Raw genomic sequence first — 14949 nt, 5'->3', positions numbered from 1 at the left:
ATCAACTCCCCCTTGACCATTGCACCAACAATGTCTTGGAGAGTTTCAAACCTTCAGAAATTCGAAACTCAACTTCAAAAACTGAAATTTCAGACACCTGCTGAAAATCAGAACCTGGCACGCACTGATCGGTCCCCAGACCGATCAGAAACCACCTGGATCGGTCCCCAGACCGATCAGGCCTTCCCTGGATCGGTCCGGTGACCGATCCACATTCTGAAATCAGATTTCTGATTTTCCTTCTCCGGAAATTCAGAAACTCCTAATAAATTCCAGAAAATTCCAAAAATCGTAAAATTTTGAGGATACATTCCTCATAACATACACTATCATGGAAAAATAGTTTTCTATGAAAATAGTTTCTATTTTCAAATCTTGATACAAAATTCGAAAACTTTGAAATAGTTCAAAGTTAAGTCAATTTTGTATCACAATGTCCAATGATGAATGCAATCACTAGGAAAGCTTCATCAAGGTTTTTCAAATCAATTTTAAAATGCTTTTAAAACCATTTGAATTTAGGACCATAATCTTTGGGCTAGATGTACATGACTTGTACACAAGCTTTCCCTATGATCCTCCATTTCTTGAATTAGGCTCATCTAGGTACAAGACCTATGTACCTTGATCCTAACTCATGATCCTAATATCTCACACACATCTAAAGTATATCAAACACATTCAAGTCAATTTTGATGTGAGATATGGGTTTAGGTTATCTTAGACTAAGTTCTCATGCATTTGCTAAACTACACTTTGATCTCAATATCAAAATGTGTTTTTATCCTTAAATCAAATTCATTGATTATTAATGCACGAGATGATGACATGGCATAAATGATATCATAAATGGAAAACATGTGCCAAAGTCATGATGTCATGGCATAAAGTAAGAAACTTGACTAGAGCATGACATATAGATAACCTAAGCATTATCATGACATTTCAAATGATAATAAGATAAATATGATGTCATGGCATGGCATATGGCAACCAATCATGGTAAGTTAGCACAAATAAAATACCTAAATTCCCTATCTAAGTATCCTTAGCCTTAGCTAACTTAAAATCTAATCCTAGATTGCTCATATGTCCCTAAGAGAAAACCAAAATCCCAATTATGGTATTTCTCTAGGTTTTCAAAGATTGTGCCAAATAAGATTAAAATCGATATTTTTCAAATATGGCACAATTTACTCTTCAAGGAGTAAATAATAATTCTATTTCATTTTCAAAGGTTATCAAAACCTTGAAAATGCTCCTTGAGTGTCAATTTCCTCAAAGTTGGGTTAACTACCCTCCTTATTGGAGTTGACACTCTCTAACCCATCTATGGGGTAGAGAAAATGCTCCTAGGAACCCAATACCTATTAGAGCTCATTGGGTTCACTAAATATTCACTAGGGATAACTTCCCTAGCAACCCTCCTAATGACCCTCTTAGGCTTTGAAGCCTTGGTCATTTGGGTCTCATCAAGGTCAACTATAGGGGTGACTCCCCTTGTAACCTTGGTAATGGTCTTCCTAGCCCTAGGTTTTGTTCCATAATCGAATGGAACATTGTGATAAGTGGGCTTGACCATTTGGGACTTAGGTTTGTGACCCAAACCCTTTTTGTCCTTGGACATTGGTTTTTGACCCTTAAACCCTAGAGATGACTTCTCCATGTTTTTAAGAGCCTTTTCTAAATTATCAAGTCTTGACCTCAAGACTTGATTTTCCCTCTCTAATACCTCAAGTTTTAATTTGTCATTTTCTCTTGAGATATTCCTAGGCATGTGTCTAGTCTTCTTGGGATTTCTACCTAGGTTTTCCTTAATTTTAGAAGCGTTAAAACTAGGGTTGGTATTTCTAGTGTTATCCTTACCTAGGCTAACATGTTTAGCACCTAAGCACATGTGTTGATTTCTAGTGTTAACATGCTCATCATTATTTGCAATAGCAATAAAACTACTAGCATGTTTCTTATTTGAATTGCAATAGTGTGCCTTAAAAGGTACCTTAGGGTTTGCCTTAGCTCCCCCTATCGATGTGCATCCCTTGTCCTTGTGAGGTTGCCTCCTCCTTGGACATTGACTCCGATAATGTCCCCTTCGCTTGCATTGAAAGCACACCACGTGCTTCTTGCCTTTGCGTGTTGGGACTCCGGCTCCCTTGACTTTTGGTGCCGGTGGAGTCTTCCTAACCCTCCTTGGACACTTACTCTTATAGTGCCCATGTTTCCTACACTCAAAATACATTATGTGTAATTTGCTTGAAATCACAGTGTTTGAGTTACCTAGGGTTGTGGATGGAGATGAGCTTTCTTCTTCAACCCTTCCGGAGGTGGAAACTTCCTCTTCTTGCTCCGAACTTGAGCAAGAGGAACTCTCCTCCTCTTCTTCCTTGGATGTTGAGTAGCCCTCAACTCCCAATTCGCTCCCTCCATGATGTGAGCTACTTGGCTCACTAGGCTCCTCTTCATGGCTTGAAGTGGAGCTCTCCTCATGGTACTTGGCCAAGTTATCCCACAATTCCTTGGCATTGTTGTATTTACCTATCTTACACAAAATATTAGTAGGTAATGAAAATTCAATTGTTTTAGTTACCTCATTGTTGATCGTGGATTGGTGGACTTGTTCCTTCGTCCACTTGTTCTTCTCTAGAGGCTCTCCTTCTTTATCCATTGGAGGAGAAAACCCTTCTTGTACACAAAACCAGTTCAACATATTAGTCCTAAGAAAATACATCATCCTTACCTTCCAATATGTGAAGTTGTCGTTGTAGAAGGGTGGAATCGTGATGTCTTCTCCGAATTGATCCATCTCTAGCTTTGCTCCCACGGGTGTTGATCCGACGAAGAGCGTCCTCGCTCTGATACCACTTGTTAGGATCCTTCGTACGGCTAGAGAGGGGGGGTGTGAATAGCCGACCCCAATCTTTCTCGTTTCTTCCTACGATTAGGTTAGTTGCAGCGGAAATACAAGGAAGAAACTAAGAAGAAGAAAGCAAACCTCAAACGCAAGGATGTAACGAGGTTCGGAGATGAACTCCTACTCCTCGGCGTGTCCGTGAGGTGGACGAGCCCTATCAATCCGTCGGTGGATGAGCCCCCGGAAAACCGGCTAATACAATATACTCCTTGTGGGTGGAGAAACCTCGCCACAAACGTTTGCAACAGCAGACTAGAATACAAGGAATACAAGTAGAAAGACAAGAACAATGTATAAACACTAACTCGCCTTCTCGTCGACTGCCTGTGAAGCAACAACTTCTCGGACAACGGCGGTGATCACGATCGAAGCTCACATGAAGCTTCTTGGGAGAGCTCAACAAAGCTCGGATCGCAAGCAAGCTAGAAGCGGAAGAAGTAGAAGAAGCTTTTTCCGTAGAAGCTCTCCCTTTATACCGCGAAGAAGAAAATGAAGAAACTAGCGTTGCGTCGCAGCTAGAACCGATCGGTCTACGGACCGATCAGCCTCTGATCGGTCCCGATCGACGCTTAGTGCACGTAACCTTCATGCGTACTACGATCGATGCGGACCGATCAGCTAATCGATCGGTCCATGCATCGATCCCAACTCGGCCGTGCTTCATGACATCGTCTCGATCGGTCCCCGCATCGATCAGAGGACCTGATCGATGCTGCGGACCGATCACCGCTTTCTTTTCACCTCTGTTGCTGGCGATCGGTCACCACCGATCGATCAACAGAGTTTCGAGATCGATCGGTCACCGCCGATCGAGCAACAGTAGACACCGATCGGTGCGGTGACCGATCCGAGCTATTTTGCCCAAACCAAGTTCCAAGACTTCCAAACCAATATCCGGTCAACCTTGACCTATTGGTACTTCATCCCAAGCATCTGGTCACTCCCTTGACCTGCTTAGAACTCTCTGCCAAGTGTCCGGTCAATCCCTTTGACCTACTTGGACTTTCCAACACCAGAAGTCCGATCATCCCTGATCCATCTGGATTTTCCCTTGCCTGGCTTCACTCACCAGGACTTTCACCTGGCTTCACTCACCAGGATTTCCACACTGCCTAACATCCCAGTTAGGACTTTCTCACTGCCTGGCTTCACTCACCAGGACTTTCCCACTGCCTGGCTTCACTCACCAGGACTTTCCACACTGCCTAACATCCCAGTTAGGACTTTCTCATTCACCTAGCTTCACTCACTAGGATTTTCACCTGGCTTCACTCACCAGGATTTTCCAACTGCCTAACATCCCAGTTAGGACTTTCCTAGTGCCAAGTCTCCATACTTGGACTTTTCCAGTGCCAAGCTCCCTGCTTGGACTTTTCCGTGCCAAGTCTCCATACTTGGACTTTTCCCGAATTAGGTCAACCAGGTCAACCTTGACCTACGGTTGCACCAATAATCTCCCAAACATCTATTCTTGTCCCACATCAAGAATAGAACTCTCTCACGAGTGTCAAACATCAACATGCAACACAACTAGGTCAACCTTGACCTAAGGTTGCACCGACAATCCCCCAAACATCTATTCTTGTCTCACATCAAGAATAGAACTCTCTCACGAGTGTCAAACATCAACATGCAACTCAACTAGGTCAACCTTGACCTAAAGTTGCATCAACAATCTTCCCAAATCAAACATCAAAATACAACTCGAGTCAAGTCAACTCGAGTCGGGTCAACCAGGTCAACCTTGACCTAAGGTTGCACCAACATCATCCAGGTGTCGAACTGGATCTTCAGATATATCTCCATTCGCCCCTTCCAATATCCGAAGTCTTCTCCGGAAAATAGTGGGGGACGAACAGTGCTATATCCTTCTTGTTGGGCCATTTAGATCTAAAAAAACACAAACAAGAAGATCTATTCCAAGACTGAGTCTTGGATTAGTAGTGCGGGAAGAAGAAGAAAAAATAACGAGCCCAAGTGGTATTGACCAACTTTGAGCAACATCGATTTGAAAAGAATTAGAATTTTAGCTAATTAGCTAATTTCTAATTGACTCCGAAACAAAATACCACGAAAAGAAAAACTGTTTTGAATGGTGGTTGCACCAATTCAAAACAACCCCGCTCTGATACCAATTGTTGGATCGAGACCGCGCTAGAGGGGGAGGTGAATAGCGCTCATGGCTATTTTGTACGTTTATTGGAATCGTGAAACTATCGGAGTTAAAGCAGTGGAATTAAAACAAAGAAACACAAACAGAAGGACACAGAGAATTTACTTCGTTCGGAGCCTAAGGCGACTCCTACTCGAAGGCCCGCGATCCTTGATCGCTTCCGGTGGGCAACAACTATAAGCTCGATAGAAATTACAAATTACAATGAAAGTATTGAAATAACTTTGTACCAACAACTTAAGAAAGAAAAAGATTGGAGCTCTGGGTCATCGGAATGTCGCAGCAGCACTTCGGAATGACTTTGTTAGCAGCACGTTAAAGAAGAAATGACTTTCCTGCCCCTCGGTCCACCCGACCTATTAGGACTTCCTTGCCTAGCCGCAACTAGGACTTCCTGCCTGGTGTCTGGTCCTCTTGATCCGAACATAGGAGCCCCCACTTTCTTTGTTCGAGGTCAATATTGTACTCACATGACTCAATCAGACCATAGCTCTTGTGCACAGTCGGCGGTTAAACCTTCTGGCAGTCCGGGCTCTGATACCAATTGTAGGATCGAAAAGAATTTAGATATCTCCATAATTGCATGATATTATCCACTTTGGGCCTAAGCCCTTATGGTTTTGCACTTGGGCTCTCCCCAAAAGGCCTCATGCCAATGGAGATATCTTTTCTCTTATAAACTCATGATCTTTCCCATGCATTTCCAATATGGAACTATGTTTGAAACCTTGCAACCCCAACAAGGATGAGGATGTGAGGGGGAGTTTCGGTCGGCGGCGATTGATGAGCAGAGGTGGCCGTCGGCCGTTGGTGAAGGAGAGGAAGTAGAGGAGAAGGCGGCGTGTGGCTTCTCTCTGAGTGAAGGGAGAAGAACGAATGAGAGAGGAAGAGAAGAGTTTATTTCCCCAAATCTGATTCGACGACCGTGATCAATCCAGATCTGATGGAGCGACTGAGATTAAATCTAAGTGAAACCAAAGGGTTTGAGAGATAGGTAGGTGCCGAGTGAAACCAAGGGTTTTGTTACTCCTTACTTTATCCAATGGTTCATAACATCCCAGATTGAGATGATAACTTGACAATAGATAACGCTTTTTAAAAATCATTGTCGTAGACACTAAAAAATTGATAATAGACAATGCTTTTCAAAAAGTGTTGTCTTTGACCCACAAAAATCACTAATAGACAATGGTTTTTAAAAAAAACGTTGTCTATTAGTCAGAAAATAAAGAGATAGACAACATTTTTCACTAAAAACGTTGTTAAAAAAACAAAGACAATGCTTTTGAAAAAAAGCGTTGTCTTTTAAGTGTTGTAAAATCTCAATTTTCTTATAGTGTTTGATAGAACAAACACATGACAAAACGAAAAGAATGCAATGAATCGAAACTCACCTCCCTCTCTCGGCTGCGCCGATCCTATAACTAGGATTTTCCACTACCTAGTTTCACTCACCAGAACTTTTACCACCTAGCTTCACTAACTAGAGTCTAGCTTCACTCACTAGGATTTTCACTTTGCTTAGAGGTCACTCCTCCAAGACTTCTTATTACCTAGGGTTACTTAACCCTAAGGTTTTCCTCTTGCCAAACATCAGGTCACCTTGACCTTCTTGGTTTTGTTAGTCACTCAGTAAACTACTCATCCTTGTAATCATTTGACCTTGACCAAGCTCCATTAAACATATTGCCAAACAAATATCAAAATCCTAGAGGTTGATTGCACCAACACATTTATCATCTTATTTTTCTTGCTATTGTTTATCCTTGCACTAAATCCAGCTTCTCATTCCTATTGGTTATACAATGAAAATGTATCCTCTAGTGATGAGAATTTCATCACAATTTTTGGGTTTTGATCATCTGCAACTTGGAGAATGTATATCTGCCCCTTACTGTCATTTTCTTCCATTGCTGGGGAATGTCAGATTCTTCAATCATATATTTGAAGTTCTCATTAGGTATTGTTATAGCATAGAGATTCAAGCTTGTTAAGAAGAGTAGAGGTTTTGTTCTAGATTACTAATATGCTTTAAGCATTACACGACAATAAGTAACTCAAACAATAACATATCTTATATATTGTATAACTAAAGTCACAATAATCATGGAAATGTGCAAGTTGTTAGAAATTAGATATATTGCTTAAGTATTGCAATTTAAAGAATTTTAAATCTAATCCAATAATTCTTCCCTAAGTAATTTTTCCTGGCAGCATTACAAATGGACAACTAAACAAATTTTAAAAATATACTATTGGATTGTTTGTATCTTGACTGTCCTAATCATTTATACTCCTATGACTTCAGGATAAAACTGGTTGTAAGTTCCTAAGGCCATCACAAATAGCATCTAAAACCTAATCACATACTATTGTTAACAACTGGGCAAATCCCTAATCATTTAGTTCTTGGAATTATAAGAAAAAATTAAGAAAATATAAAGAAGAAGACACACACAGGTGGTTGCGAGTGTCTCATAGAGAGGGGCGGCTGCCCCTGACAAAGGATGGCGTTATGGTGAGGGATGACATGTTGGTTAATCCTAGGAAAACGTACCAGTTCCACTGTATAAAAATTTTTGTACAAGTGTCGAACCTTTCCTTAAATAACCTATTGTATTCTTTAGAAGTTAAATTAGGAATCGCAGATGGAACTTAACATCATTGATTCCAAATTTAACTTATTTGTTCTTAATGGTTTAGATTTGAATCGCAAGCGGAACTTAACACTATTGATTCAAATCTACCTAAGTTATTAATTTCATTAAATATTAATTTCCAAAATTGGCTTCCAATACTGCATGGCGAGGCACATGACCTTCTTAGATATGGGAGCAACCACCACCGCCTAGGCAAAGCCTTTTAAGGAAAGTTAATATTTAATTTCCTTAAATAACTCTAGGTTAACCTAAAAGAACAATCGAGTCACAAATTCGAAAAAGAAGAAAACACAAACTCAAAAAATAAATTCGAAAAACTAGATCTAATTGCCTCTTGTATTTAGAATTCATACAAAGAAAATAACTAGTATGATGCGGAAGAAAACTACTAGTTATACCTTCTCTTTGTAAGCTAATGACCTCGAGATCTTCTGCCGTATTCCTCGCCTCACCTTGGACGTCGTGTGGGCGACGATCCTCCAAGATGAACACCACCCAAAAGCTTCCTCCTCTTCTTCTAAAATCCGGCCACCAACACCACCAAGGAGAAGAGAGCAAAAGGGAAAAGAGAGAAGAGAGGGAGGGCCGGCCACTTGATGATCTCCAAGCAAGAGAATAAGAATTGTGTCTCATGAAGTCCCCTCACCCCTTCTTTTATATTACTTGCCCAAGGCAAATAAGGAAAAACTTTTTACAAAAAATAAAATCATCCAAAAGTTTTTCCTTTTTCCTTTTTATTTTTCCTTTTCTTTCCTCTTGATTGAATCAATCACCAATTTTAATTTTGTGATGATTTTAATTAATTTAATATGGTCGGTCACTTGCTTGGGCACCAAGCAAGGTGGCCGACCACCTCATCAAGGGGAAAAAGGAAATATATTTTTTATAAAATTTTACAAGAAAAATTCTTATAAAATTTTGCAAGCTCTCTTTCCTAAAGTAGGAGTTAAAAAGGAAAGTTCTAAAAATTAAAACCATGTTTTAAAATTTAAAACTTCTTTTACAAAATTTTCTTTTTTAACATGATGATAGAAAATTTTAATTTTAAAAATTTTCTCCCTTTTTTTCTTAAACCATGAGGATGGTTAAAAAGGAAAGTTTTAAAACTTTTAAAAGTCTCTATTAAAACATGCGGCCAAATTCAAATAAGGAAAGTTTTTTAAAAAATTAAAATCTCTATTTTAAAACTTATAGTTTTCTACAAAGAGAAGATTTTAAAAATTCAAAACACCCCTTTTATTTGAATTAATCTTGGTCGGCCCCTACATGCTTGGTCACCAAGCAATAGGGTCGGCCCCTATAAAGAGGATGTGGCCTGCCCTTGCTTGGTCACCAAGCATTGGACCGACCCACTTCTTGGACACCAAGAAGAGCCTTACATTTGGATGGACTTGAGGCAATAATGAGGCTACGACAGGGACCTAGAGGAGAAATTAGTTTTGGCCTTCCGATGAGCTTGAGTATCCCGTGTTCGCCCCGAACACACAACTCAAGTTCATCGATAATAACTCATTCCACTAGAGAGTTATTATCGCACTACCGCACCAATCCCAAATTACATTATGGGCTCCTTCTTATCATAAGTGTGTTAGTCCCCCTGTGTTTAAGATTACGAATATCCACTAATTAAGTAAGTTACTGACAACTCACTTAATTAATATCTAGCTCCAAGAGTAGTACCACTCAACTTCATTGTCATGTCGGACTAAGTCCACCTGCAGGGTTTAACATGACAATCCTTATGAGTTCTTCTTGGGGACATTCTCAACCTAGATAACTATGACATAGATTCCTTCTATAATCAACAACACACACTATAAGTAATATCATTTCCCAACTTATCGGACATATTGATTTATCGAGCTAAACCTCACCCTTTGATAAGTTAAAGAAATAAATATTAAATATATGTGCTTATTATATTAGGATTAAGAGCACACACTTCCATAATAACTAAGGTATAGTTCTTTTACTAGGTCGGTACAAAAAGAACTTACCTAAATGGTCCTACTCAATACACTTAAAGTGTATCAATGTAATTTATTAGTCAAGATAAACTAATACTTAATTACACTACAACTATTCCGATGATTTGTTCCTTTCCATCTTAGTCGTGAGCAATTGTTTATAATTTATAGAGAACCGACAACATGATCTCCTGAGTGTGACACCACACTCCATGTTATCTACTATATAAATTAATTGAACAATTACATTTAACAAATAAATGCAGATATTGATCAATGTGATTCTTTTATTTCAACAAATAAATGTTTACATAAGCTAGGCTTTTAGTATACATTCCAACAATCTCCCACTTATACTAAAGACTAAGCTGCCATATCTGTTGTCATACATCTGATTCCCATCCCCTCCACATGCCAATCAAAAGGTTTCGCCGGAAGGGCCTTAGTGAAAGGACCTGCCAGGTTATCTGCTGATGCAATCTTGGCGACGACAACTTCTCCTCGCTTGACGATGTCTCGTATCAGGTGGTACTTGCGCTCTATATGTTTACTTGCTTTATGGGCTCGTGGTTCCTTTGAGTTTGCAACCGCACCGCTATTATCACAATAAATTGTGATGATCTTGGGCAAACCAGGAATCACATCTAAGTCCATTAGAAAGTTCTTGAGCCATACAGCTTCTTTGGCTGCCTTAAAGGCTGCCACATACTCAGCTTCCATGGTTGAGTTCGAGACGCATTTCTGCTTAACACTCCTCCATGCAATGGCTCCACCTCCTAGAGTAAACACATAGCCTGACGTAGACTTACTATTGTCCCTATCTGATTGGAAGTCTGAATCCGTGTAATCCAGAAATCGTCTGCTTGGTAAACTAGCATATAATCTCTAGTCCTTCTCAGGTACTTCAATATATGCTTCACAGCAGTCCAATGCCCTTGTCCAGGATTACTCTGATATCTGCTAACCATGCCCACGATAAAACAGATATCAGGTCTCCTACACAGCATTGCATACATAAGGCTTCCTACAGCCGAAGCATAAGGAACTGCCTTCATATCCTCTATCTCCTTTGATGTATTCGGAGACATCTCTTTAGATAAGGCTAGTCCATGCCTAAAAGGTAAGAAACCTTTCTTGGAGTTCTGCATGCTAAAACGAGCAAGGATCGTATCTATATATGAAGCTTGAGATAGGCACAACATTCTTTTCTTGCGATCCCTTATAACTTTGATCCCAAGAATATGTGCACATTCTCCTAAGTCCTTCATATCAAATTGTTTGGACAACCATACCCTTACGTCTGATAATACCTTGATATTGTTGCCAATTAACAAAATATCATCTACGTATAATACAAGAAATACCACTACGTTTCCGTTACACTTCTTGTATACACAAGACTCATCCGGACATTGAATAAATCCATATGACTGGATTACTTCATTAAATCGGATGTTCCGAGATCTTGAAGCTTGCTTTAGTTCATAAATCGATCGATTAAGCTTGCACACTAGATGTTCTTTGCCCTTTTCAATGAACCCTTCTGGTTGCTTCATATGGATGTTTTCTTCAAGACTTCCATTAAGGAAAGCTGTCTTGACATCCATTTGCCAAATCTCATAATCCTTATGAAGCGGCAATGGATAAGAGTATCCGATAGACTTAAGCATGACTACCGGTGAAAATGTCTCCTCATAATCGATTCCCTCTTTCTGAGTATACCCTTTCACAACAAGTCTTGCTTTGAAGGTTTCTACCTTCCCATCTATCCCTCTTTTCCTTTTGTAGATCTACTTGCATCCAATGGCTTTTACACCATCAGGTGGTTTTACAAGCTCCCAGACCTTATTAGAATACATAGATTCTATTTCGGAATTCATTGCCTTTTGCCAAGATACTGCATCTATATCTTGGAGTGCTTCGTCATATGTTCGGGGATCAGGTTCATGTTTACCTGGGATCAAGTCCGAAGACTCTCCCAAAAACATGAATCTCTCAGGTTTCCTCACAACCCTCCCACTATGACGAGGCACTGTCTCTGGCTGTGTATCATGTGTGATACGTGTTGCAGTTTCTTGTGGTACTTCATCTTGTACTGTTGGTACTAAAGTAGATGTGTCCTCTCTAATTTCTTCTAGAACTATTTCACTCATGGATTTATGGTTCATTACATAATATTCTTCTAAAAATCGAGCATTGGTGCTAACAATGATCTTCAGATTTTTAGGATTATAAAACAAACCACCTTTCGTTCCCTTAGGATATCCCACAAATAGACAAACTTCTGTACGTGATTCCAACTTGTCAGTATCTCCCTTCTGCACATGTGCTGGACTACCCTATATCCGGATATGATTCAGACTAGGCTTACGCCCATTCCATAATTCCATGGGAGTAGAAGGAACTGTTTTAGAAGGTACCATATTCAGAATGTACACTGTTGTTTCCAGAGCATATCCCCAAAATGAATTTGGTAATTCTGAATAACTCATCATCGATCTAACCATTTCCATAAGAGTCCTATTCCTTCGTTCTGCCACACCATTCTGTTGGGGTGTACCAGGTGCAGACAATTGGGATTGAATCCCGACTTCTGATAAGTAACTCCTAAACTCTCCAAAGAGGTATTCTCCACCACGGTCAGACCGTAGTGTCTTGATACTTTTACTAAGACGTTTCTCCACATCAACCCTATATTCTTTGAACTTGTCAAAGCATTCAGACTTACGGCGCATCAGGTAAATGTATCCGTATCTTGAATAATCGTCTATAAAGGAGACGAAATATTCATAACCACCTCTTGCTTGGATTGACATAGGACCACACAAATCAGAATGAACCAGTTCTAACGCATCTTTGGCTCTATACCCCTTGGCCTTAAAAGGTCTCTTGGTCATTTTACCTTCCAAGCAGGATTCACATGTTGGAAAGTTTTCCAACTCTAATGAACCTAAGAGTCCATCGACTACAAGCCTACTTAAGTTAATATGTCCAAGCCTTAGATGCCAAAGATACGTTTGGTTCATTTCGAAGGTTCTTTTCTCTTATTAGAGTTAGAAGATGTGTTATTAATTTCCATATTTTGCTTTGTGGGAGAAATTAGATTTAAAGTGTATAAATTGCCAACCAATGCACCAAAACAGATAATCACCTTATTTCTCTTTATAACGACATTGTTACTAAAGGAAACTGAATATCCATCCAAATACAATTTAGAAACTGAAATTAAATTCTTTCTAAAACTAGGTACATAAAGACAATTTCTTAAAATCAAATTTCTATTCCTATCAAATGATAAGTAGACGACTCCCACTGTAATAGCCGTCACCTTAGTAGCATTGCCCATGTAGACAATTATCTCTCCATCAAATAGTCGCCGGGTTTCCTAGAACCCCGCTAAGAATTGCAGACATGATTAGTGGCCCCGTATCTACACATCAGGTACTGGTAGATAACACCGTTAAACATGTTTCAACTACTAGAGTATGAGATATACCTTTATTGTTCTGGTTCTTACGAGAACATCGCCTTCCAATGTCCAGATCGCTTGCAGATGAAGCACTTGCCCTTCGGCTTCTTCATTCCAACTTTCGTCCTATACCCCGAGGTTTATTCACCTTCTTTGCTGAAAAGACCTGTTTCTTCTTCTTCTTGCCTTTCGACTTAGAAGTAGAACCATTTTCAGCATAGTGAATCTGAGAACTGTGACGAAATATTCCTTCTGCTGCCTGTAGTTCTGTCAGAAGTTCCGCCAACGTATACTCATTTTTGTTCATGTTATAGTTCAGGCGAAACTGCTCAAAACTTCTGGGTAGCGTTTGGAGAATTATATCGACCTGGGTTTCCCCATCAATTTCTCCTCTAAGAACTTGTATTTCGTTCAGATAGGCCATCATTTTGAGGATATGATCCCTTACGGGTGTCCCCTCAGACATGGTGGCTGTCATTAGCCTTCTCATTGCCTCTTGCCTAGCAGTCCGACTCTGGTGCCCAAAGAGTTCTTTGAGATTGTTCATTATATCATAAGTTGTTGGTAAATCTTGATGCTGATGTTGCAATACATTTGATATTGATGCCAAAATGTAACACCGCGCCATCTCATCAGCTTTTACCCATTTCTTATGATACTCAATCTCCTATGACGTAGAGTCACCGTCAGGTGCATTAGGGGAAGTCTCAGTCAGTACAAACTTATAGCTCTCAGTAGTAAGAACAATGTCCAGGTTTCTTTTCCAATCTATATAGTTTGGACCAGTAAGTTTGTTCTCTTTCAGTATAATGGCCAGTGGGTTGAAAGTCATCCTAAGAATCACAAAAATAAACTTTAGTCAAGACTCTAAATTTAGAATAATATTGATTCCTCAAATAATACTATTTTAAATTAACCAACACCTCAAATCACCGTGAATATTGCATGCCACGTTAGTGTGGACGTATACAAATTCAACATTTGTAAGAGGAGGGTGTGACACATTAATTTTATTATCTTGTCATCCTAACTTTATGACAAATAAAATTAATAATTGGTTTTACTTTGGTCACACAAAACAATAGCAGTGACTCCGTTGGCGAGGATACTATTGAATGTGTCTAAGTGTATACCATTACTTGATACTAAGTCCATTAAATAGGATTATGCCCCTTCAGTTGGAGAAGTTCACACGCTCCTAAATAATTTCCTATAACCATCCATAAAAGGAAATTTGATCTAGTGATCTGCAACAAACCCATTCGTTGTGGAGGGAGGCACTCAGAGCCAACACGTAAGCTTGTTGCATCACTTACAAACCAGTAATGGAGACCATGAGATTTATAAAAATCCCTCTCCCACTTAGTTATTTAAAATGAGGAATTTTAAACTATCCTAGCATACATCACATGCATACACACACATCACAGTAAATAAAAGTAATAAATATGTAAATTATTTTCCAACTATTATGGCCTTTTTCTGTTACTGATCTTCATGTGCTCCAACCCTAACTGCTGCCATCTTTAGCCACCGCCATCGGGTCGAGTCGTCGCATCCATCTTGCTTCTTATTCCCCTGCGCCTCTGGTTCTCCAAAAGTACCACGCCTTGCAAGAATCCGACCCGCGACAAAAATAGAATTTTACATATATCGATCCTATATTCCACGAGGGAATGTATATGTATTCTAGATCGAACAAAAAATAAAATTCTAAAAATAATATAGCTCTTGCTGTATTTGATACATACAATCATGCACACAAAATA

Source organism: Zingiber officinale, chromosome 10A, assembly GCF_018446385.1.
Source record: "Zingiber officinale cultivar Zhangliang chromosome 10A, Zo_v1.1, whole genome shotgun sequence".
Classification (NCBI taxonomy): domain Eukaryota; kingdom Viridiplantae; phylum Streptophyta; class Magnoliopsida; order Zingiberales; family Zingiberaceae; genus Zingiber; species Zingiber officinale.
Note: the sequence above shows the minus strand (reverse complement) of the source record.